General features: G+C 43.0%; 1 protein-coding gene and 1 pseudogene across 3 annotated transcripts in view; one reads left to right on the top strand and one right to left on the bottom strand.

Moving 5' to 3' along the window:
• Nucleotides 1–25,974, top strand: part of LOC144495816 (hepatocyte nuclear factor 4-gamma-like) — a 145,347-nt gene that overhangs the window by 32,948 nt on the left and 86,425 nt on the right. For 2 of the 3 annotated variants that reach the window (XM_078216338.1, XM_078216340.1), the window contains exon 2: nucleotides 21,022–21,110. The exons of the other annotated variant lie outside the window; for it this stretch is intronic. The gene's annotated coding sequence lies outside the window, so the exon portion shown is untranslated. The remainder of the gene's footprint in view (nucleotides 1–21,021; nucleotides 21,111–25,974) is intronic. 3 annotated transcript variants of the gene reach the window in all.
• On the bottom strand, nucleotides 20,698–20,816 carry LOC144496179 (5S ribosomal RNA; annotated as a pseudogene).

The following is a 25,974-nucleotide window of genomic DNA, read 5'->3' on the forward strand; positions in this document are numbered from 1 at the left end:
AATTCAATTTTCAAGTTTGCTGATAACACCACTGTAGTGGGTCAGATCTCAAACAATGATGAGACAGAGTACAGGAAAGAGGAAGAGAAACGGGTGAGCTGCTGCGACAACAATAATCTCTCCCTCAATGTCAACAAAACGTAGGAGATAGTCTTTGACTTCAGGAAGTGTAGTGGAGGGCATGCCCCTGTCTACGCCAATGGGGCCAAAGTAGAAATGGTCAAGAGCTTCATTTTCTAGGTGCCCAGGTCACCAACAAACTGTCCTGATCCCCAGATCAAAGCAAATCAAATAATAGAAGAATTGTCTTCTGAAAAAGCAAGTGAGGCAATTGACCACTGAGGCAGTTAACAAGCAAATGTGACTCCAATCAAATCACAAATAACTGAACATTGTCTCATTCGGCAACTACACAAAAAGCAGTGAAGAAAGGCAGAGTGGTTGGAGTTAGCAAGATCATTATTGCCTTCAGAGTCCAGAATTACTAAAGTTGAAGCTGTCAACAGTAACTACCACACTCACAAGTCCGACATCCTTCTTCATTCTCATGCCTGAAAACCACCTGCAATGCTACAGCAGTCTCACAAACAAAATTGTCACCCATCCAAAACGTGTTTCCACTGTGGTGGTGCTCCCCCAGACCGTCCTGCTACTGGGTAAAGAGTGTAAAGCAGCAAAAGCCCAACCACTTTGCCTGTGTTTGTTGCTTATCAGAAAAATCAAATTAAGACCAATATCAACAGATGCATACCACAGCAAAGGGGTTAGAGAATGTAGTCAATGGTGAGGTAGATGACTCTGAGTATGCCTTTGTGTTCTCTTTCAAGCACAGCAATTAGACCTGTGTGACAGTGACCATTGGCTGCTCGGAATGACATGTTCTCATAGATACAGCAGCATCAGTCAAAGCGTTGAACAAACTTCAGGATTGCTCCATTTTCTGCAAACCAGAGAGTACAAAGATTTTCCCTTCCAACATTGACAAAGAACTCTAAAGTGCTCTGGACTTTAGAAACACCAGTCTTATTCAAAGACACTAGAACCAATACTGTATTCTGTCATATCTGGAGAATACGACACACTTTTCAGTTCCACAGAGCAACAGATCTGCACACTAACACCCTTGAACTGTCTGCTGACAGCTTCACTGGTATCATGAAATTGAAAGGTGTTACATGCAAGCTGCATGCAGAGCCCTCTGTAAACCCAGTTGCACATCTATGGTGACAAACCATTACATGTCAGAAAGCAGACAGAGAAGGAACTTTAATAAAAGTAGTCATCCCAAAGTTTGATCAGATTTTGGCTTTGTTTGAATCTCCTAAACTATGAGAACTGACAATGGACCCCTAAACAGCAATGAGTTTCGTACATTTGCATATTACCTGGGTTTTACTCATCAAAAATTCACAGCCTGTTGACCTGAGCTAATAGAAAGGCCAAGAGGTTTACTCCTGCCTTGTAAAAAGTGATACGTACAACTACAGCTGAGAACAAGTTATGGAAGCAAGAGTTGCACCGATTTCTTTGCAATTACAGAGCAGCTACTCACTCGATTACTGGCGAACCTTCAGCTACACTCACCTTTGTCCATCCGGAGTGCACACTTCTTCCTAGTTACCCTGTGGAGCTAATGAACAACATACATGCAAAGGCGATTGAACAAAAGGATCAATGATCACTGTTAAGTGTGATTCACAAATTGTCACACACAATGTCATACTTTAAAGCACTGAAAATGCCATTCGTAAACATTGAATCCGGTTCTGACATTGACATTGCTGATGAAAAAGGTGAAACAAATGAGAGCACGCATTATGTTAGATGATATCCTACTCATGAGAGAAAATGTCGACCATACTTAAGTGTCTACTATAAAGTGAGCTATTTTCAGTTGATGAATTGTTCATACTTTTGGAAATAAACCATCGAAATGCACTATATCCCTCGTTTATTAAGGAGAGGACCAATGTAATGCATTTTGCCCACTTGAGACTACTGCTTTTTCATTTATTCTGTCACTAACAGGGTCACCAATTTATTTCCCATTCCTAATTGCCCTTGAACTGAGTGGCTTGTTAGGCCATTTAAGATGGCAGTTAAGAGTCAGCCACATTGTTGTGGGTCTGAAGTCACATGTAGGTCAGACCAGATGAAGATAGCAGTTCCTTCCCTGAAGGATATCAGTGAACCAGATGGGTTTTGACAACAAAAAAATAATAGCAGTCATGGTCACCATTACGGGGATTTATAAATCCACATTCCTTTATTGAATTTAAATTCTGTCAGCTGCTGGGGTGAGTTTTAAACCCGTGTCCACAGAGCATTAATCTGGACCTTTGGTTTACTCATCTAGTCACATTACCAGTGCACCGCCTTCTCCATCACCCCCCCCCCCCCCCCCCCCCCCCCCGCCGGAACCCCAGGTGCACATGTGCCGGGAGAGGGAGTGAAGAGAAAATGAATACGGATCCATGTTTTAACAGCACATGGAGCAGTTTTATTTCTGACTGAATGAGACTGACTCTTAAGGGGGAATTTTCCCATTCCGCCTGCCACATGACAAGTAGCGGGTTGAGGGGGCGCTGACCATGCAAAGGTCCATTGACCTCGGGCGGGATTTTCCGGTTTTGGGCAAGCCTGGCCGGGAAATCCAGCCCTTATTGTTTCCTCAAAGAACCTCACAAGCATCTATGGCAGTGATGGGCAAATTGGGCTGGTAAGTGGGACGTATGAGTGGCCTTGCTTCATCTCAGTGGGCCGCAAGATTGAAATCAGGCTTGTTCACTAACCATGACCCCATGAATAAGATTAAATACATTTAATACACACCATATCATCATCATAGAACCCTACAGTGCAGAAGGAGGCCATTCGGCCCATCTAGTCTGCACCGACCACAATCCCACCCAGGCCCTGCCCCCACATATTTTACCCCCTAATCCCTCTAACCTACGCATCCCAGGACTCTAAGGGGCAATTTTTTTAACCTGGCCAATCAACCTACCCCGCACATCTTTGGACTGTGGGAGGAAACCGGAGCACCCAGAGGAAACCCACGCAGACACGAGGAGAATGTGCAAACTCCACACAGACAGTGACCCGAGCCGGGAATCGAACCCAGGACCCTGGAGCTGTGAAGCAGCAGTGCTAACCACTGTGCTACCGTGCCGCCCGTATGTCATAAGTTATAAAAAATGCTTGATCATTTATATATTAATAAAACTGTCATCAACTTCAAATGGTAAAAACAAAATAAATATTTACACTGGATGCTCGGCTCACACAGTCAAACACCTCACTTCACTTGCCTTTGTTTTATGTGCATATCACTTCAGTCACACAAGTAGGACTAAAGCTACACAGCTGGACATCAGCGGAATGTGGCAACCCTGCATTTGGGCAACGGTCAACAAAATGCCTCATGGCGCCACACTCAGAACCCAGATGGGCCACGTGTGGCCCTCAGGCCGCAGGTTGGCCAAGCCAATGATATCGGCTTGTGGGTTCATAATCTCAGCAGATCGTTCAGCTATCTCTCCTTTCACCTCTTCCCGCTTCTCTTCACTTGTATTTTGTGTTTTGTGTGAGGTTAGATTGTATGGTCCCCCATCAGTGGTGTGACACGTAAAATATGATGGATGGGTAGCCCACTGCTATCCCGCCCACCCCCAAACTGTTCCCATAATACAGTAGGTGGACGCGCTTGCTCACCATTTTAAAGAAGATAATTAACAGGCAATTGAGCTTGTTAACAAGCAAATTGAGCCATATATTATGCTGTCCATGCCGTAATACTGCTGGTGAGTAGGCAGGAGTGGGCAAGCTGTTTCTTTAACCCAACTGGTTAAAAGGCCGGAAGGAAGGGAGGAGGGACATGATTTAGCGTCATGTCCTGTGTGTATCGGGGGCATCTCCCCAAGCTCCAAGATGTTACCCTCCCCCTGGCCTCCAAATCCTCCCCCTCCCCCCACTGCTCTTACCTCACTCCTGAGTTTGCCTGATCCCTCCGTTCCTTCAAAGTACGTGACATACCTCATTCTGGATGCCATTGCCCTTCTTCAAGGGCCTGCTGCTAGTCCTAGCAGTGCCCAGTACTGTTGCCGTTGGGGCTACATTGACCCACTTGAGGACTGGATGTTCAAATCTCACTTGCTTAAGGCTGCGTCTTATTGCTGTGAGGAGGCTTTGTGAGCATCAGTTAACGCAGCACCGACTTTCCTTCCGGGGAACAAACAGTATGCCCGTCGTCCCACCTCTGACCTCATAAGTTTCAGCCCTGGGCTGGAGCTTTGCTAGGTAGTGAGCTTTGTGTGATTTAATGCACTAACACTTGATTTGAATTGTTTGTGGTTAAACCAACACTTCATAATTTTATTCAAAACCCTGTAGGAAAAGATAAGGGCAACATTGATCAATTTGTCTCTCAGGTAATGTTTCCCAGGTAGGTAAGATTGGAAAACTTCATACAGTTTTGTCCAATAACTGTTGGTTGCACTGCCTGGATTAATAATTGGACTGCCAATCTGAAGGATTGTTGTAAATGGAGAATAATTGTTGAGTGCCCACACAATGCCTTCAAAATTTCGGACTATTGAATTATACATAGTATGGAACTTAGTGCTGGTCTTCCCCACTCCTGTTTTTCTCTGCTCTGGTCTGAGTGATGCTGTTGGTAACACACTGCATCCTGACTGCTTCTTTTGCTGCTCCTGATACTGTCATGGGATCACATACGTTGTGAAATTGTCCCACAGGAGAAACAGATAATGTGCTTATAGTGAATACATTTTACACCATATCCAGTTTCCTTTTTCACTGATTCAGTTGTGCTCAGGGGATAATGAACTGCCAGTTGTTGACCAGTTTCATCATCACACTGTTTTCCAAGACAGTGATTCCCAACCTTTTATATGTCATGGCACACTTCTATATACATAAAAAAATCGAGGCATGCTTCCTATTTTCTTTGCCTTCTCCTCTTGCTGGGAACTCTGTTTTTAACTTCTCCCTGTCCTCTCGCCTGTTCTTTTAAAAACCTTTCCCAGTCTCTCTGGCTTCTCCCAGGTTTTTTGTACCCTTTTTGAGCTTTTGCTTTTTGTGCGGGCGCATGGGACCTTTCTCTTCAGCTCCAAGTCCCGTTGGTCATGTGCATGGGCCTGACCGACATAAAAAATTGAAACTGCGCATGTGCAGCTCTTTCCCAGCGGAATATGTGTGGGAGGCCCAAAGTTCGTTGGGTCTTGGAGATGCCAACCACAGAGCTGAAGACAAAGGTTAGTTTTAGTTTAACTACATGAGTTTAGAATCATTTGGAATCTTTTTCCATGGCACGCTTGGGGGTTATTCGCAGCACACCAGTGGCACACTGATTGGGAACCAATGTTCTAAGACACAACTCTTGAGGTCAATCAGTCAGGTGAACTGTGCATTGAATCATTCACTCCACATTGGCAATATAACATTCTGTGGGGGAGATGGTGATGCAGTGGTAGTGTCACTGGACGAGTAATGCGGAGACCTAACCCAATTCTCTGGGGACGTGATTCAGATCCCACCACAGCAGTGGATGAATTCAAATAAAAAAAGCTCTAAACTGTAATCTCAGCAATGGTGACCTGACAACTATCAGTGGTTCTTGTAAAAAACCAATTGGTTCATTATGCCCTTTAGTGAAGGAAATCGGTCATCCTTATTTCACAGCAGTGTTTACTGCTCTCAAAGGGTGATTAGGGATGGACAACACATTCCCACATGCCCTGCGAGAATGAAAAAGAGAAAAAGTGCAGCTTCTATATGAAAAGGACAAGTTGTTTTGGCAGGTAGCTTCCCTGGCCATGGAGCTAAGGGAGGCAATGTCTTACACGAACAAGTAGTAGAAATGAATGGCTGCATTCCCTTGGCACTATTTCTAATGCCACAGACAATATTTCTATCCGCTCCCGGGTCTGCTGCACTGGTCTGTATCGGGCTGAGAACGTGCACAAGAAGTGTCCCAAAACATCACCATTAATTCTGGTTGTTGGCCATGAGGGTCACTACATAAATCTCCCAGTTACCTCTTGTACCTCCATCTCCACTATATGATGTGTGAACAATTTGAGCAGCTGGTTAGCCCAGTTTCACAGCTGGCACCCAGTCAGCACCTTGAATCGTCTGCCCGTCTATGTTCCACATACAGGAACCCCTTTCAATTTTGAAGAAGGCTGTAAATTTCAAGAGATGAGGGCATCATCCCTGCTCCCCCGCAGCTCCTTGCTGTTTAGAGGTTTACAGGACCAGGCTGTTGTTCACTTCTGTCGGTGAACACTCACCGAGATCGGCACGTCATAAACGACTGCTCTGACTTGCAATTCAGAAGCTTCTGGGTGTGCAACTTATTTGTATAAAGCTGCTTCCAACAGCTCTACAAAGACCTAACTGGGTTTCCCAGGAGCAGGCTCTACCAGTAGCTGCATGGACCAGGTGGTTTCATGGAGGAAATGGGTGCGAACAGGTCCTTTCCTTATGTTCACCAAAACATGTTGGTTTGGTGCTATCAAGAACAAAGAACAAAGAACAACACAGCACAGGAACAGGCCCTTCGGCCCTCCAAGCCCGCGCCGCTCCCCGGTCCAGGATTGAATCCTGAATCCAGGATCCCTTGTCCCTGCCCAAATGGCGGCCATGATGCCAGGATCCCAAAGTTGGCCAATGTGCTGTCCCAGAAGATGCCTATGTCCTTCAATAATGAAAATGAAACATGAAGAAGCAATCTGGGCCATACGCTGATGCTACTTAATGGGTCAGGCAGCCTGATTGCTGGTAATTTAAATATTATATACTTTTTTGAGTGCAAAATGTCTGAAAGTGTTCTGGAGTGTTTTTGGCAGGGCTTTATTGAGTTCTTGCATTTACATAGCATGTTACCACATCTTCGCAGGGACGGCAAAGAAGTGGATGACGTGTGCCTACAAAGATAGGGAGCAGGTGTACCAGTGCCTTTGGGTCCGCAGAACAACATGGAGGTGAAATAGAAGCTGTGGAACAGGCAAGCTCTGTGCCATGTTCTCTACCAAATTGGAATCAGACTCTTCCATGCTCCTTGACAGTGACAGAGGGGTGTCTGACAGGCCAGCCAATGAACCCAACATCTCACTGTGCATTTCCATCAGTGCTCTCCTATGTGTCACTCCATCAAGGTCATCATCCATGTTCACTCTAACAGTACATATCTGCCACCTTGCCCTCCAGTGAGTTAGCAAATGAACCATCCTTTATCAGTGTCATGGCTGTAGCTCACTCATGCCCATTGACCATCATGTGCTGATCTCAATTCTACACCAGCTCCAGAGGTGAGTGCCAGTATCTGAGCTGGCAGCCGCGAGCATCAGTTCAAGTGAACCTGTTTTCCAGAGTTTGCTCTTGCTTTACTTTCTCCCTCCTGCGGCTGGGAAGATGGCAGTTTGAATTTTCTGTAGGCAGGAAATTGGAAAGTAAAGGTTGGCATGAGAGAGTTGGGATAAGAGGCAGGAGACCCCTAATCACACATCAGCAGCTTATTCACCATGCCAGAAAACAGGATGAGGGGGAGCTGGAAGTTGAGAAGGGGCATTAGGCCATCATCCTTAATGTCCTTAGCAACACCAGATGCCATGGCCCTTTCAGAGCCAGCCCCATGATGCCAAGAACAATCTCTTCTGTAGGGCTCAGGACATGAGGTGACCTTGTCTGGTACTGTTCTACTCTCTTCTAATTGTGCCATCCTGCCCTGTAAGAATGTCAGTGTTGGTGTAGCACTGGTTTGGTCATGTGTCAGCCATAGTTGAACAGCTGGAAGTATGCGGGGGCAGAGAGAAGTGGGTGAGCATCTGGATGTTAGGCATGCGTCCCAAATACCAGGGAGTATTGCTGGGTGAGTGATGGAGGAATCTGGTGCATTGAGCAGTGTGAGAGTTTGGTGGTGTGGTGGATGGGAGAGATCATGTCAACATACATTCATTGACATTGACAACCTGCCACATCCTTGAGTCCAGAATTCGGCAATTGACCTTCCTGGTCACCTTCTCCTATTCCCTTGTGAGGGTGGTCGTAGTTGGTGTCCTCACCTCCTGTGGAACCATAGCCCTCTTCTGCTGTCCATTTGCCCCATTAGTGCCTCCAGCGCTGGATCCCTCTGTTTGCCTTCGTTTTGTGTCTGATGGTTCCCAGAAGTTTGGAATAATCACACTTTTAGGCACAAATGCTGAAGCTTTCTTTAAATGTATTTCACAGATTGCACAATGGATTGCTAACTAATGCACTGTTAAACTGATACGCAAACCATAGTGTAGATACTTATGTGTACATATGCATGAATGTATCATTCCCAAGACATATTGAAATAATAAAACCAAATGACATCTTTCTTTCTTTAATAAAATATAATGCCTCTATATATCAATATAACCATCCAATTATTAACTTTTAAAAATTATGTCCAAAGAAGATTAACAATCAATATTTTATCATTAAAATTGAACATCGTTGAACATCAGCTTATTTTCTTTTCTCAGAAACATTATTTACTGTGTGGCTCAGCGAGGAGGATGGGCCCCCATCTCATGGATTTGATGTTCACCATTCTCAGTGATGTGTTGGCTGTCCTGCTGATGTTGTGCGGGTTGCTCCTGGTGTTGTAGGAGTTGTGCTTGAAGTTGCTGATGTTGTATCACTTACTGGTGTCTTTGATGTCACATTGCTTTTTGGTGATGTTGTCAATGTTCATTTGTACATCTACAGTTTCTCCTCAACACTTCAGACAAGGATTTAGCATGCTTGATGAAATGTTGACCTCCTGCTACCTGTGCATCAGTAAACTATTGTCTTACTTCCTCCTGGTTACTTGGAAGGTGTGTCTTGCTTGGCAAAGTTGTCTTACATTTTCTGCTATTGAGTAGCCCTGCAGATTTATGAATAAATTGGCTGCCACAGTGTCCCATAGTCTGGATAATAGTTTGGTAACTATCTTCTCCTCTTCCTGCTGTGTATTTATATACTTTGGCATACACTGCATGTAGATACATACCACTCCTTCAACATCTTTGTAGATGCTAACCCAGTACACAATAGATCAGGCTCTACGCTTACATTTTTCCATTCCCATATGGCCTTCATGTATTTTCTGAAGAGGTTCTTTCTGCATTATTTTGGGTAGGATAATTCTGGATCCGATCAGCAGAACACCATCTTCTAGTGAGGATGTCATCTCTGAACAATATTGCTGTATTGCTGGCTGTGTTTGCTCCATCTTATCAGTGCGTCCCTGGATCACTTGCTGAGATAGCATCTGTAACTCTTCGGGGCGGAATTTTATGGCCTTGCTTGTCCCGAAACCGTAAAATCCCGCCCGAGGTCAATTGACCTTCCTATTGTCCACCCCTCATCTGCTCCAATTTCCAAGGTGGGCCGGGCAGTAAAATTCCAGCCTTCATCTTTACTGGTCTCATCTCCAGTTTTGGTGGTGGTATGTTTACTATGTGTGGATCTTTACACATTGTTGATCATGAAAGTGGGAACTTATAGTTACCTCTTCTGTGATGAACTTTCCAAATCCCATTTGTTGAATAAGCAAGATATATTATCCAATTGTTTCCAAAAACAACTGACTCCTCGGCTTGCATGCCAATTCCCAGCTAAGTTTAAAAATGCCCCAAGACAAGTGGTGGAGAAGTACAGAGCTGGAGTCCAAGGAAGGTGCATTTGAATCATAGGATCCTTACAGTACAGAAGGAGGCCATTCAGCCCATTGAGCCTGCACCGACTTTCCAACAACAATCCCACCCGAGCCCTATTCCTGTAACCCCACGTATTTATCCCACTAATCCCCCAAACCTCACACATCTTGCAACACTAAGGGGCAATTTAGCATGGCCAATCAACCTAACCTGCACATCTTTGGATTGTGGAAGGAAATTGGAGCACCTGGAGGAAACCCACAGCAGATGCAGGGAGAATGTGCAAACTCCACACAGTCATCCGAGGCTGAAATTGAACCCGGGTCCCTAGCGCTGTGAGGCACTGTGCCACCGTGCTGCCCATTAGGCCCAGGAAGAGTTGGTTTGTGGTGTCAAGAGCTAATTCACTGGTAGAGATTGAGAAAAATTAGAATGGGGGGAAGGCAGGAGGGAATAGCAGTGAGGCTAATGCTGCTTAGATGGTTGGACAATGGAGCTGGGGAAGAGGAGGAAGGCCTAAAAGACTTGTCGACTGGGACTAATGTGGAGGGAAAACAAATTGGCAGCAAGAAAGTGGCCAAGGTGAGGGCAGGAGGCTGACTGGCTGCAGAGTGACAAGAAAAGGTGGGAGCAGTGAGATAGAAGGAAAGAATGGAGGTTTGAAGAATGCGAACAGGAAGAAAGATTTAAGATGGTGCGTAACAAAAGGAGTGAATGCAAGTTGGGCGGTGGCAATGGTCGGAAAGAGTTGGTGTCAGGTTGAAAGACAATTGGACAAGGAATGGGACTGGATGTTGACAAGGCCAATGACCAAGGAATCTTGAAGATGAGAATGGTGATAGCAGCACCATTGGTAGAGTTATGACAAGTTAGCACTTACAATGAGATACGCATTTTAAATATTTTCATTGGCAGTTTGAATTACAATTGTTGACATAAAAGCATTGCTACTTAGCATTACCAAAAAATCATGAAGAGAGAAGTTGGTAGAAGCCACACATAAGGAGCCAAAACAAAGTGCAATCTGAAAGTGAAGTGGGATTAAAGGGTGGGGATAATTCGGTAAAGGTGCGTGGCATCATTTAGTACCCATTTTCAAGTTACATGTTCTATCTCAATTTTATGTTATAATTTGATGTTATTGTGCATTTATTGTTGAATAGTAAAATCGGAGAACAGAGGAATAAACCACATTGAAGTATTGGAGCTTCTCTGCAGTACAGGCTGAGGAGCTGGGAGATATAAAATCAAAATGTTACAGCACCGCCAACCACTGGCAGGAGGGTGTCATTACAGTGTGACATGTTTGTATACACAGTTTCTATTTTAAATTTAAATATAGGAATTTATAAGGGTAAAAAGTTACACAAGCTATAAAACTTGACAACAGAAATTAAGGTTATGCAGATGGGAAGTGTGATGTATTAAATTTGTACATTCAACTTTATATTATTTTGGATGCAGTTTCCTAAGTAACAGCATTCTTTAATAACTTTAAGGGGGGAATCATACATGGCTGGTGTTCTCCCAAAACAAAACTAAGTTTCCAACAGGCGGGAAAAGGTTCCAAGGGGCACCACCCCTGCCCTGGTCTTGCTGGGGGGGTGGAACTCAAGGACCTCTGTCCCCACCAGCGGGGTGAGGATGTCTGTTCCCCATTAGTGGGAAGCAGTTGTAAGCCCCGCTGGAGTGACCCACTCCCGGCGGGGGGAGGGAGACGCTAGCAGGCCCGGAGAATACTGTCCCAGGCCCACTAACCATATGAACATGTCAATTTCCATGACATTTCTATGTGATAATCAGCTCCGTGCCAATTTCTGAATGCTGGTCGTGAACCTCGCGAACTTGAGCAACGCAGTGGGCTGGGAGAATCCCAGATTGTGTAGTTGTGGAAATTTAGTATAGTTGATTCGCATCATCTTGTGTTTCCCTATATTAAATTTAATTCCCCACATATTGGCCCATTTGACAAAATGGTTTTGGTCTCCCTAAAGCTAATCTCATCTACTGTTTCAGTAATGGCTCTATAGACTAGGCTGTCATCTACGAAGAGTAAGATCTGGCTTGATAGTTCAAAGTGGAAGTCGTTTATAAAGAGGAGAAACAAATGTGGACCCGGGCACTCTGGGACACACAGTTTAAGATTGATTTCTAGTTTGAGGCGTCCCCATTCACTCTAATGCTTTGCTATCGTTTGGTAAGAAATATTCTTATTCACTGCTTAGTATTCACGATTAAAAAAGTATTTTCTTTATTTGTGTTTTATTTTACAATGATCACATATTTTAATTATCTGATTACTGGCATAAGGGCACCATCTGTAAAATTATTGGAATTGCGCATCTGTCTACACTTCCCATCGACAAAAACTTAACTTCTGTTGTCAAGTTTTAGCAGTTGTGTAACATTTTGCCATTATACATTCTTAAATCCACAATGAAAACTGGGTGTACAAACATGTCACACTGTAATATAACATGCTTCTTTTGCTCATTCCTCGTTTCCACAAGAGCAATTAAGGACTGGAAAACTTAAATTTCCATGTCCTCTAAGGATTCATTTAAGGAAAATCTGTTGAATTTTTAAAGAAAATTAATGTTGACCATTGACTGCACCTCCTGTAAAAGTTCTCTACTGGAAGACTATGGAAGAAAAGCTTGCCAAGTACCAAGTATAAATGCTTGAGATCCCAGATATCAACCTTCAGTGTGCAAGTTAAGTCTGGTCTAGTACAAGAACCGCTTACAACCAATTTAGATACAGTTTTCACTTCTGTGCTTGTTGTCAGTCGGAAAAACTGAGCTCAATCTTTTTATAAGCATATCACATACTGTTCATCTAGAGTGGGTGGATTGTTAAAACCTGTTACAGTAAATGATTAAATTTATTGCTTTATAGTTTTATTGTGTTGTTTACCACCATCTTTTTAAAGCAGCAAATGTTTTTTTCCCATGAATGTATTGGTTTCAACTTCTACTTTTTAGGCTGGGTTATTTTGATCACTATTGCACCTGATATAACAGCTTTGGACATCATGTAGTACTCTTCCCAGGGTTACATGCTTATTTTCCTGTTTCAGTTTTTTTTGAGCTATACAGAACATCATCTTAAATGGGCTGCGCCGTTGCAAATTACTGATGTATTTTGGGCACTGCACGTAACATTGGCAATATGAAATATTGGAATGGTGCCAAATGTACTCTGTGATCCTGATTTACACTGATAAAGATTAATCATGAATGCTTGATATTATTTGCATGCAAAGTAAAGCACAATCAATACCAGAGGCACCTTATTACTGTATTTTCAGGAAACTACAAGGAACAGCAGAATTCTAATTGCTTACACGATGCCATTTGGTCCACTTATCTATGGCTCACTGAGCAAATGCACCAAATAATGTGGCAATAAACCATAACGATCAGAACGCAATTAAGTTTGATCCTTATTGCATTATTTGAGATCTAAAGTAAGGCAGCAGCAATAATGCCCCAGTTGGTCTTAGTGTTCCCTGGGAATAGAGAAAGAATCAGCTCTCGTTCCCATTTCCGACTCTTATCCAATGCTGAAGTAATGCATTTGGGTAGAATGTGGGTATGGTGGCCATGGGCTAGCTAATGATGCCTCTCCTTCCATTGGATGGTGAACTAATGCTGTCACTCACTGAGAGAGACCTGATGAATAAGTACTTGGGTGAGATATCATAGGGCTGCATATGACCACGAATGTGTACTTTTACATGGGTCAGTGCCTTACCGGAAGGAGGAGAGACAATTGGTAAGAACAAAGGCATAGCTTGGAGGGAAAGGCCAGACAATGAAGCACTGGAATTTGTTGGAACAGACCTAACCTTAACTTCTACTTCAGAGAACAATTCTTGGAATTTGAAGGTGAAGATTAAATTCAGATTTCCTTGGGAGCTCTAGCACTATTCTCTGTCATCTCTGTAGAGCTTTCTAAAAACATGAACTGGTTCATGTTTCTAGAAAGTTCCAGAAGTTTTTCTGAAGTTGCAACATCCAGGCATTCAAATGTGTCAGATTGGGACAGAACTGGCTGACTAATTAACAACTCGTAATCTACCAGCTCAAACCAGAATAGATCCTACAATGAGGCAATTTTGATTGGTATGCAGAGATTTTATACCACTTCTTCCAGTCTCTTCTCCAAATAATGTTGCTTTTATACCACTTCTGCCTTTACATGATTCAATATCATGGCATGTTATGCATGTTATCAACATTGACACACAGGAGAAATCCAAAACTGTGACGTAAATACTAAAATTGAAAAATAAAGAATGAAAGTCATGCAATCTTTGGATTTCATGTTATTTTCAAACAATTCTATTTTGCGATTTTTCTCCCCATTTCTGCAATATGATTTTTGGGTACACACACACACACACACACACACACGATCACCTTCCATTTAAGCAATGTTGTCTTTGATCATCCTTTTACCTCCTCCCCATCCTTTCTAGTCACTTTCCTTTCTTCCTCTCCTTACTGTCTACAATAAATGGTGAGGAACTATTGAGATATGGTTGAGCTTTTTAAAATGATGTAGGAATGCACTTGCTTCAGAAGGTTATGTGGTAAGAATTGGGATGCAGGACTAGCTGATATGTATATAAAATCATTGGGCAAAAGTGTAAATCAGCGACGAGGGGTGCATTGCTTTTCATGGTGAGTCATGAAACCAATTACTTGTGCGTGGAAAATATATATTCACTGCAACCCTTCACCAGGGATTTGAGTGAAATGCATATTTCCAGTTATTGAGTTTGGAGTTAGCTGTGGTTATATGGGGTTATGGGACATCTTGAGCTTGCATGGAAGGCACTGGGGGAAGGGGAGCAGTTAATGAACTTGATGGATGAGTGGACCAGGATGTCAATGGGGGAACAATCTTAGTCTTTTCAGACAGCTGAAAGTTGTAGAAAAAGGAAAATGTGCTTGGTGGTGGCATTACATTGGAGGTGGCAGAATTGGTGGAGGATTATCCATTGAATATGGAGGCTGTTTGATTAGGTGAGGACCAAGGGAACCCTCTCATTGTTTTGGGAAGGAAGGGAAGGCGTGATGGCAGAAGTAGCAAAATGGAATGGACACGGTTCAAGGTTTAACAACCAGGATGTGGGGGTGCTGAAGGTCGGAAAGCACTGACCTAGCAGAGCCCAAATGGCAGCTCTCAAATACTTCCTCCTACCTCCTCCTAGACCAGGAGCCCCAGTACCAAACATCAAGCCATTTTTTTTAGGACTGTCAATGAGCTCATCTCCTCTGGAGATCTTTCCTCCATAGCATCCAACCTACCAGGACTCAAACCCCAAACAGCCTGTTTCTACCTCTTTCCCCTTTCCCAAGATCCAGGATTTCCCTGGTTGACTCATTCATTTAGCTATCTCCTGCGCCACCGGACTGATTTCTTTACATCTCGAGTCTCAATCTTTCCACAACTTCTCCAGTCTCTCCATACCTACATCCATGACTATTTATAGGCCCTCCATCAGTTTTACAATTTCCAGTTTCCTGCTCTTAGCCATCTCATTTTCAACATAGACATCCAATCCCCCAACAGGATGGTCTGAGTGCTTTTCATGTTTCCCTTGAATGGCGTCTCAACCAGTCCCTGTCTACCACCACCATTCTCCACCTGGTTGAATTTGTTCTCAGATTGAACAACTTCTCCTTTTCAATTGCACACAATTCCTCTAAATAAACATTGTTGCTATGGTACCTGCATAGATCCCAGCTATACCTACCACTTTGTGGAACATTCCATGTGCCTGTCAAACTCTGGCCACCTCCCTCACTTCTTTTTCTGGTACACTGTGTTCCACCTGAAATTTATTTATTTATTTAGTGGCCATATGTAGGCTTACATTAACACTGCAATGAAGTTATTGTGAAAATCCCCAGGATGCCACATTTTGGCGCCCGTTCAGGTACACTGAGGGAGAATTTAGTATGGTCAATGTACCTGACCAGCATATCTTTCAGACTGTGGGAGGAAACCGGAGCACCCGGAGGAAACCCACGCAGACACGGAGAAAATGTGCAAATTCCACACAGACAGTGACCCAAGCTGGGAATCGAACTTGGATCCCTGGTGCATTGAGGCAGCAGTGCTAACCACTGTGCCACCACATTGGTATGCTTCCAATTTCTATCATTCACTTATCTTCACATGGTTTAGCTCTGACCCTTCCCTTCCTTAACTTCTCTGTTCTGTTTCTGGGGATAGGCTATCAAAGAATATTTACTATAAGCCCAAAGACTCCCACAGCTATCTTGTCTGCATATCACACCATCCTTCCTGCAAGGACACTATTCCACTCTCCCAGTTTCTCCATCTCTGCTGCCACTTTGAACGGTGTGACCTTCCATACCAGCACTTCTGATATATCTCCCTTTCTCCTCAAATGAGAATTGATGGGACCCTTGACCATGCCCATTTATTTCACATACTTCTGCTCTCACCCCTTCCCCCCTTTCCTTGAACCACGATAGGTTGTCCTCACTTTCTATCTGCCAGCCTTCATATTTCATAGATCGTCCTCTGTCATTTCAATCACCTTAAAACTTGCCCTCCCCTCATTTTTCAGAATTCCAAAGGGACCATTTCTTTCACAATAATCGGACGCACTCCTCAGTCAGCCCCAAAACCCCCACCTTTCCATCGCATCTTTCCATGCAACACCTGCACTTTTACCTCCTTCTTTCTAACCATCAAAGATCCCAAAACACTCCTTCCAGGTGAAACAGTGATTCACTTTTTCTTCATTCAATTTTTCCCCCTTGAAAAAGTGCAACATCCCCACCGACGCTGGGAGTCCCTGAGCCAAGACCACCCAAAATGGTGGAAAAGAAACCAGGAAAGAGCAGAACACCTGGAGTTTCATCGCCACAAGCAAACTGAAGCCAAGCGTTGACAGCAAAAGGAGCATGTAGCAACCCAGGCACCACCCCATTCCTTCAACCATCGTCTGCCCCACCTCCGACAGTCTATAGGTCACGGATTGGACTCCGCAGTCACCCGAGAACTCATTTTTAGTGTGGAAGTAAGTCATCCTCAACTCCGTGGGACGACCTAAGAAGAAGAAAATTCAATTTAGTGTAGTATGTATTGTATGTGCTATTCATGATGTGGCCTTCTCTTGTTGGAGAGACTAAGTGCAGACTGGTGACCGCTTTGGTGGAACACTTTCATTCAGTTTGTCACTGTGATCAGAGCTTCCTGTCACCTGCCATTTTAGTTCTCCACTTTGCTCTCACGCTGAACTTCCTGTCCTCGGCCTGCTGCAGTGTTCCAATGATGTTCAAAGTAAACATAAAGAACCTCAAATTCCAATTGGGCTCTTCATAGCCTCCTGGACTCAACATTGAGTTCAACAATTTTAGACCCTAACTTACTCGCCATTTTGTTTGGTTTGTTTTATATTATCTATCAATTTCTCTCATTTTTTTCCACTTGTGGATGCAGCCATTCAGCTTTCTACCATTGTTACCTCCTCTGGGCGCATTTTTAATTTTCTTACTTTAATTCCCATTACCACCCACATTGGCCTTACACCATGAAATCTTTTGTCATTTCACCCCTCCTGGCCTTCACTCCATCATGGACCTTCCTTGTTATTCTTCTTCTCCATTTCACTTGCTCAGAACATTTCTAATTTTTCCCAGTTCTATGAAAGGACACAGGGCTGAAACTCCGTTTCTCTTTCCACAGTTACTTTCTGACCTGCTCAGGATTGCCACGGTTTTCTGTTTTGATTTCAGATTTCCAATATTTGCAGAGTATTGTTTTTGATCAAATTCTCTTTGTTTTATCTCTTTAAATAGTGAACAGTAGGGCTGAATTCCAGAAGTGAGGTGCAAGTGACTACACTTGACACCAAGGCAGCATTTGACTGAGTGTGGCATTAACAAGCCCAAGTGACATTGAAGTCAATGGGAATCAGAGGAAAACTCTCCACTGGAGACCATAAAGGAAGGTGGTTAAAGGAAATGGGTCACCTGATCTCATTGATGGTGAACTCCAATCGCGGGCTCCCTGGTGGTAGAGGGTGCAAACAATGGGAAACCCAGTTGACAGTGGCAAGTGTCACTAAAACGTACGCCAAGGGGGTGTGGGGGGAGGGGGAGGATGGAATATACCAATCAATAGAACTAATTGTAACTTCTGGAGCAGCAGGACCATCGCACAGCACAGAAGGCAATTTGAAATTTTGCCTACAGATAATTTGATAAAGACTGTATCCTCCAACTACCTTTACATAAGCCACCTTTACTCAGGGAACTCTGGTTAACCAGCTACATATTTATGGAGCATTTCATTGATCAACACATGATTCTATCCACAGAATCCATTGCCGAAAGGATCTCCAGTTGTAGTCTTCATGACAGTAGGTCCATATTTTCACAAAGGTCTCTAGCAAAACCCCTCCATTATCAATGGAAAACTTTGCTAATGCCCCAGTTCTGGACCCTATCCATTCTTCCATAATCGTGTATATAACAATCTTTTGTCCTTCCTATGTTTTAATATAGAAAGATTAAATGCAGTAACAGGTATACAGAAGGAAAATATTTCAAACTTCATTTCAAACCTTTAGACCCATTGCAATTATCTCATTAAAGTCATGTGCCATTTATAATAGGATGTCACAGCATCTTCTATTTCTTTTAGATTTCACACTTCTCACCAATCCCTTCTTTTAGCCTTTATACTCATCATCAACCACTCCTGCACCTTTTGGAAGGATTTCTAACCAATGGCAAGCAGGGTGAGCAAGATCTGTGTGACTTTAAAATAATTAGCTTTTTGCCTCTCTGATTCTTATCATCTGATGCCATTAATACTCATCTTGTACTTGACCAAGAAACATCAGGTTTTATTAAGGGGGTACAATGTAGCCCTGACCAGGTAAACTGCACATCCACTGGCTTTCCAAAAATAATTGCCTTATCTTGCTTTATGTCAAGTTTAATTTAAGCCTCTTTCATAGAAGGTTTAATCAACAGATTAGGTACCTCACTAGAGAGTACATCAGTATGTATAAAATGGCTTACTCCAGCTGTTATACATGGAATTGCAACTCTCTTTAGTGAGCTCAATACATTGCCATCATCAAACCTAAAGCAAATAGTGCATTTATATTTACATTGGTTTTCACTCCTTAGTTCATCAAAATAACATTTTGATCAATTTCGCCCTCATACTGATGAAATGCAAGCACTATCCAGCACTGCACAGTTAAAAGACTCCTTAATTATTCATCACAGGATTATAACATTTTGTGATGTGCACAATATGATCTAATTCAACATTATTTTCATCCTCTTTCTCAGAATTCTTTTTGTCATTTGTCATTTCAAGGACCCTGTCTCTCCACTTCTAATAGTTCATTGTGTAATGGTCTTTGAGTCACACTTGAGGGATTCATTAACTGTTCCTTGGGCAGTCTTGGAATTTATTTGCCTATTATTGCTGTTCCAATTCAGTCTTCTGCTGTAATAGCCAAATCTGCTAAAGTGTTTTAATTCTTATATTGCCTGTCTTTATTCCTTCCATTGGTACCTGCATCTAAGCCATTCTGAAATCTGGCAATCCCTAGGACCCCTATTCCTTGTGTCAACATGGAATGTTCCATTTGTTCCATGAAAGCTAAAGAAAATAAATGTTTCCTGGAACTTTTCTCAAGGCAGAGGACATCTAATCAATCAGCGTCTCTCTCTCTCTCTCGCCATTAACTGAACACCAGTTAAAGCCAGGAGTCTGTCCACATGATATGCCTGAGCACAATCCAGCAATTTAAACACTAGTTTTGCTCTAGGAATCCCTGAGTTGAATTTTGCCAATCTTTTATATAACCTGTTAAAGTTGATGGAATGATCATCCGTTTTCTGATATCTGCCAAAGTCCGGGTTGCTTCACAGGCTTTTAAAGTATCATATTTCGAGTAAATTTAAGCCAAGAAATATAATAGAAGGCCTCCAAAATGTCATCATTATTCAACTAATAAGTATTAAGCTCACGATATACTTTATTTTTTGTAGAAAGCAACAACACCAAGGCAATACCTTGTTTCTTCTTTGGTAGGGTTGTAACTCAGTGCCCACTTCACTTTTCCAAATGGTCATACGGTTCAGATAGGATTCTGAAGAGTTAGAACAGGCACAATTACAAGGGATCAAATGGCCTCCTTTTGTGGTATAATTTCTATGATTTTAAAGTCTGGGCAGGATTTTATGGCCTCGCTCGTCCCAAAATTGTAAAATCCCGCCCGAGGTCAATGGACCTTTCCATGGTCCGCTCCTCACCCGCTCCGATTCCCGTGGCAGGCGGGACAGTAAAATTCCAGCATCTGCGTTTGCTCTCATAACAATGGACCACTCTTGGCATTATGGTGTTTTTTTTTTACCCAGCACCCATCCTCCATTTAGAGGTGTTCCCACTCTCCGTCCATGCAGTTTCTTCCTAAGCATCCGTGAATGTCTGATTTGCTTGCTAGGATGTATGGAATTACGGTACAATACAACTTGCCCTTGAACGTCTCCTGTGGAGAAGTGGCTGTTCGGCGACTCAGGCGAGCACAATGTTTATGCTGGGAAGCTGCATGATCTGAGCAAATCAGATGTGGTCTACCATAGAACATAGAATCCCTACAGTGCAGAAGGAGGCCATTCGGCCCATTGAGTCTGCACCAACAACAATCCCACCCCCGCCCTATCCCCATAACCCCACGTATTTACCTCACTAATCCCTCTAACCTATGCGTCCCGGGACACTAAGGGGCAATTTAGCATGACCAATCAACCTAACCCGCACATCTTTGGACTGTGGGAGGAAACCGGAGCACCCGGAGGAAACCCACGTAGACACGGGGAGGAAGGTGCAAATTCCACACAGACAGTGACCTGAGCCAGGAATCGAACTCAGGTCCCTGGAGCTGTGAGGCAGCAGTGGTAACCACTGTGTCACCGTGCCGCCCCAAAGCCTACTGCACCGGGTATTCCCAGGCAGTCTCCCATCCAAGTATTAACCAGGCCTGAGTCTGCTTAGTTTCCGGGATCAGACGAGATCGGGTGTTTTTAGACTAGTATAGCCGTAGGCAGATTTAATATCCCCTATTTCTGCACTGTAGTATTGTGGTAGACACGTAACTAATTTGAAAATACAGAAAATATATTAAAATGTACGAAGAATTCCTCTATGGCCTTCAGCACATTTATCTATTCAGCATAGAATTTAATAGTTGAGCTGCGAGAACCAGTCATGTCCCAGGTAGGAGAGCTAAAATTGGCATTTTTTTCCCCAGGGTCGTTGAGTGAAAAAAATAAGCTGTGATTCTCAGTCCTGGTTGTAACTCAGTCACCCCGAGAAGGAGATTGCATGTGTGAATATCAGGTAAGGACAGAAACTGGATGGAGATGTGATGTCACCCAGAGTAGAATAGCTTATCAGCACTCACCCATATATTAAGAATTGTCATTTTATGGTGAGATATCATACAGCTCTGAAGGAACTATATATCAACAAGTTAGCAACAGAATGAAGAGGCGAGGGATGAATTTAGCAATTTAAAATTGAAGTTGCCCTTAGCTGTAAAATACAGAATTTGATCTTGAAAAGCGCAAAAGGTTTCACAAGTAGAAGTAACCTCAAGGTTAGTGTGGATGTGATGGGCTGAATTTTACACCCCACCCTATAAGTGAGATGGTAGGCAGATGGGCATGTAAATTCAGGTATCATGGCAACCTGTAGCCTTCCCAACCTGCCTATTCTATCCATGGTGGGGGCAGCCCAGTCACTGGTGCGCCAATTGAGGCCTTTAAGTGAGCAATTAAAAATCACTTAAGGTCATCCTCGCACCACCAGTTGGATTTTTCCCATGGCGGTTGACGCACTTACCAGGACACGACAACCCACCCAACCCCTACCCAATGCATTTCCCCTCCCCACCCTGTCTGGATCCCAGCCTCCAACCCATTCCCAAGGGCCTGCCAGCCTGGCCACAGCAAGACCCCAGACCGACCTTTAAGTCTGGGTACTGTTGGCATCTTCTCTTCAGGACTACACACTTCCCAAAGGTGGCCACTGCTCCTCATTTGATTGGTCAGTAGATGTGGATTTGGGACTTCCACTCTGATTATGTGTTTTTATAATAATAGAAAGGCACCAATCACTCATAAGGGATTGGGTAAACACATTGTGGGTTCATTTATTAAGACTAGGCACATTTTTTAAAAATTCCTCCCTGGGATGTGGGCATCGCTGGCTGGGCCAGCATTTATTGTCCATCCTTAATTGCCCAAGAACTGAGCTGCTTGCTAGGCCATTTCAGAGGGTGTTTAAAGAATCGACCACATTGCTGTGGCTCTGGAGTCACAGCCGGATGAGGATGGCAGATTTCCTTCCCTAAAAGACAGATGAGTTTTTGCGACAATGGTTTCATGGTCATTGTTAGACTTTTAGTTTTAGATTTTTTATTAAATTCAAATTTCACCACCTGCCATCAGGGGATTCAAACATGGATCTCCAGAGGAAGAACATGCACTTTTTTGCTCCAGAATATAGAGCTGTAACAAATGTAACTTTAGAGCATTGCTAGTCCAGTGACAATACCACTAAGCCACCGCCTCTCCAAAAAGAATAGATATACAAAGATGTAAAGCTTGAAGACATAGCAGCAGAGCTGTCTGTGCTGTATCTGCTCACAGGCTAAAGTGAAACTGAGACTGGATCACATGATTCACCTCTATTCTATTGACGGCATGCTGCTATCCCTCAAAGGCAGATTACAATAGATCGGGACCGAAATCTCACCTTAATTCAGTTAAAGGCCTGACAACAGTTAAATGCCTGTGGTATGAGCTGGCAAGCAATCCTCCACCTTCCTATCCATCTGTGTAAAATTCAGTGTGATAAATATGCTTATACTGTTGGAACAATGTTATTGTAATATTCTGAGCATCTTGCAAGTTCAACAGTCTATAAAAAGTAACAAATGCAATGAGCTTCATAGTCTTCATATTTTGAGAACCAAAACGATTTAAAAAATGATGTGTTCCATGGGTATTTTCAAAATATGGGAACAAGCTCAATTGTGTAATTGAGTGGTTATGGTGATAGCATTTAGGGTATGCAGATGAATGCTCATTCATTTTGGAAGAAAGGCAATGTTCTAGCTTCTTAAGGGTTACAATAGAAGCTGCTGCTTGCGTGAAGTATATTATAGCACTTTATAGCATTGAGTGGGCAAAACAGCAAACATGAAGCAGAGACTTCCCAGCACAAAATAGATAAGTTATCAGTGTTTGCTAAAGAAAAATCTAGTCCTTCAGGGCAATAACAATAACTTATATATCCCAGAATCAGCATGTGTGCAGAGCCACTCAAGGTTCCAGCCTCTGAGCTGCAAAGATAGTTATAATTCAAGCCTTCTCCCACCACTTTTCCAGGACAGGAAGGCGGTTTCCAGAGGCAGACCAAGATTCTATGAACCAAAATCTCTGCCTTTGTGTGTGCTGTGAGTGGGATGACATGTCATGGGACTAAATATTGTCAATCAAATATGATGTATATTTCTGGAGATGATATAGGATCCCTAACCCATTCTGCTCTTTATTCCAGACGATATTATACACATTGTCAGAATGTTCTATTCGGGATGAAACTTATAAAAAATACTTTTATGGATTCATAGCATGGAGCCTTGCCCACTGCTAGTGCAAGTTCATAAGACTAACCATATTGTCAGACTTACACAGTAATTACACAGAAGCTATACGACATAATGTGAGGGAGGCAATGGCCTAGTGGGATTATCGCTAGACTATTAATCCAGAAACTCAGCTAATGTTCTGGGGACCTTGGTTCAAATCCCGCCATGGCAGATGGTGGAATTTGAATTCAATAAAAAATATCTGGAATTAAGAATCTACTGATGACCATGAAACCATTGTTGATTGTCGGAAAAACCCTTCTGGTTCACTAATGCCCTTTAGGGAAGGAAATCTGCCACCCTTACATGGTCTGGCCGACATGTGACTCCAGAGCCACAGCAATATGGTTGACACTCAACTGCCCTTCAAGGGGAACTAGGGATGTGCAATAAATGCTGGCCAGCCACTGATGCCATGTCCCACAAATGAATAAAAAACATAGGTTACTTATGACACAATTAGCATGATCAGCCCATGAGGTATTTCTTGCACAGACTTTTCATGGAATCTTACAGTGCAGAATATGCCATTCGGCTCATCGAGTCTGCACTGACCACAATCCCACCCAGGCCCTGTCCCCACAACCCCATGCATTTACCCTAGCTAGTTCCCCTGACTCTAAGGGGCAATTTAGCATGGCCAATCCACTTAACCCGCACATCTTTAGACTATGGGAGGAAACCGGAGCACCTGGAGGAAACCCATGCAGACACGGGGAGAACGTGCAAACTCCACACAAACTCAAGGCCAGAATTGAACCCGGGTCCCTGGTGCTGTGGGGCAGCAGTGCTAACCACCGTGTTGCCCATTGGATGAAAGTTGCAGGTTTTCACAGTTCAATATAATATGCAAAGAATGGTTCAAGTGGAATTTGTGACCAGCGCTATGGGAGATTCACAAGCTGATTTATCAACACTAACACTGTTCAGGCTACTTTTTATAATCACTTGCAAAACATGTAGGTGATATCTATACTCTGTTTTGGAAGCATTAATTGCAATAGAAATTGGAAAATTCTGTAAAATATTTCCTTTGCCTTGCGAGAGGTTTGTGAAGTTGGCTGGTAGAATCCGGTAAAGTTTTACACCTTGCCACACCTTTCTGAGCTGATGTTTAAACAGTGTTCGCTGCTTGTTAGCAACAACATTGGAATTTCAAAATGCAAAGTATGATTGGCAATGATGATGTATGCTCCAGGTATCACCAGGTACGAAGGTCTCGGCAATTAAGAATCATATAACTAAATAAACACATTTGGATATGAGAATTTTATTGCAGTAAGCCTACTGAGACTTCAGCATTGCATTTGTTCCATTATTAACAGAACGGATTGGTTGGATTGGGATTTGTTTTCAAGAGACAGAATATATCTAAATGATTTTATTTAGGAACTTGACAATTATTTCATAATTTAAGAAAGGAATTAATATTACTTATATAGATTCAAGTAATAGAAGCAGAGCTAGCCATATGTAATCTGTTTTTCTCCCTCTGTGCTAGTAATGCTGTGTTTGATTAGGCAGGCTTGGCATATTCCCTCATTATCAATTATTAACAATAATCCTGTGGGGGGTGGTGTCGGGGGGAATGTGGTTGTGCGTGGGGGTGATGCCAGTTACCTGTCATGGGGTTGCGGAAGGCTTAGACTCTGTTAAGATGGTGGAAGACGTAAATGTGTTGCAGCGGAAGTGACTGTCTGCCATTTTAGCCACATACCTGGCCTGTTCCCACTGGTATATTTCAGGAAACCGAATACATTTGCCTGGAGCCTCTGCTATCTCTCCTCAAAGACTGCCTTCAATAGTTCAACTATTTCATTCACTTTTTATTTCATTGCATAAAACTATATAAAGCGTTCAGCAGAGAAACAAGTTATTTTGTCCAATTGGTCTATATTGGATTTTTACTTTCTTTTTCCCAGAACCAATTTCTCTTTTTCACAAAATCACAGAATTGTTAAGGCACAGAAGAAGTTTCACTTTCAGCATAAATTTATAAAGATTAATAACAACAATAATTTGATTTGATTTATTATTGTCATATGTATTAGTATATAGTGAAAAGTATTCAGACAAAGCATACCATTCTTAGAGAAGGAAATGAGAGAGTGCAGAATGTAGTGTTACAGTCATAGCTAGGGTGTAGAGAAAGATCAACTTAATGCAAGCTAAGTCCATTCAAAAGTTTGACAGCAGCAGGGAAGAAGCTGTCCTTGAGTCGGTTGGTACGTGACCTCAGACTTTTGTATCTTTTTCCCGAAGGAAGAAGGTGGAAAAGAGAATGTCCGGCGTGTGTGGGGTCCTTAATTATGCTGGCTGCTTTGCCGAGGCAACAGGGAGTGTAGACAGAGTCAATGGATGGGAGGCTGGTTTGCGTGATGGATTGGGCTATATTCACGACCTTTTGTAGTTCCTTGAGGTCTTAGGCAGAGCAAGAGCCATACCAAGCTGTGATACAACCAGAAAGAATGCTTTCTATGGTGCATCTGTAAAGGTTGGTGAGAGTCGTAGCTGACATGCCAAATTTCCTTAGTCTTCTGAGAAAGT

Source organism: Mustelus asterias, chromosome 7, assembly GCF_964213995.1.
Source record: "Mustelus asterias chromosome 7, sMusAst1.hap1.1, whole genome shotgun sequence".
Classification (NCBI taxonomy): domain Eukaryota; kingdom Metazoa; phylum Chordata; class Chondrichthyes; order Carcharhiniformes; family Triakidae; genus Mustelus; species Mustelus asterias.